Below are 828 nucleotides of genomic sequence, written 5' to 3' on the forward strand. Positions count from 1 at the left end.
CCGCCCCCAAGGCCATTATTATCTGAGCAGGAACAAACACCCAGCCCAAGCCGGGCCGATGAGATTTTCCCAATGTAATGTAGTAATATAAACCGTGGGACCTCAGGTCTGCAAGTGGCCCTGGTCCTCATTCCTACAAAGCCTTATTGCTCAAAAACTCATTTGAAATCCATAAGACGCTTCTTGTGCTTTCGCTAAATTCTATTTGTTTTATAGTTGTTGTTTACTTGTTTGTTAATAATTCCTTAAGCCAGTCAAGTTGGATTCTGACACGAAACCAATAAAAAAAAAAAAAAAACTTACTTAAAACAGTTTTCCATCTTAAGACTCCAGGTGGAAGAGGGCATCAGAAACATCGGAAGCGGTTCTGGCTAATTTGTCTCGCTGTCGGTGCCCAGTGAGTGAGAAGCCACGACTGTAATTAGCACCCCGTAAATCGTCTCTTCTGTCTACACGCTCGTCCGAACCCCAGCCTCCCAACTTAGGACCCCATTACGGATGGGTCGTGATCTTACTCGAGAACTCAGAGCCTATTCATACTGACTGACTGAGCGAACCGTTTCACCCGGGCCCCCCGACGCCAGGTCCCTCTCCCCCAGTACAGGATTTCTTTCTGTTGCCTGCATCTCTGTGCTTTAATTCTCCTGACAGCCACAGAAACCGATCTGGCCGTTTTCTGAGAGATTCGGGGTCTCCTTTCTCCATGCTGCCTGCACGCCACTCATACTTACTTCTTGCCTTTCTCGGTGACGGCTACTTACACCTTGCCTTCGCTGTCCTCCCCAGGGGACGCACCTGATACATCCTGGCGTAATGATACAATCGCAG

General features: G+C 48.2%; 1 long non-coding RNA gene across 1 annotated transcript; it reads right to left on the reverse strand.

The window, feature by feature from the left end:
- Window positions 1-234: 234 nt before the first annotated feature.
- LOC111735280 lies at window positions 235-822 on the reverse strand. Its single transcript, XR_002778738.1, has 2 exons — window positions 732-822; window positions 235-415 (listed from the first exon to the last, which is right to left on the reverse strand). It is a non-coding gene; the product is annotated as an uncharacterized LOC111735280 (long non-coding RNA).
- Between the last annotated feature and the right edge of the window lie 6 nt (window positions 823-828).

The sequence above is a fragment of the Pteropus vampyrus genome, unplaced genomic scaffold, assembly GCF_000151845.1.
Source record: "Pteropus vampyrus isolate Shadow unplaced genomic scaffold, Pvam_2.0 Scaffold21654, whole genome shotgun sequence".
NCBI classification, from domain to species: domain Eukaryota; kingdom Metazoa; phylum Chordata; class Mammalia; order Chiroptera; family Pteropodidae; genus Pteropus; species Pteropus vampyrus.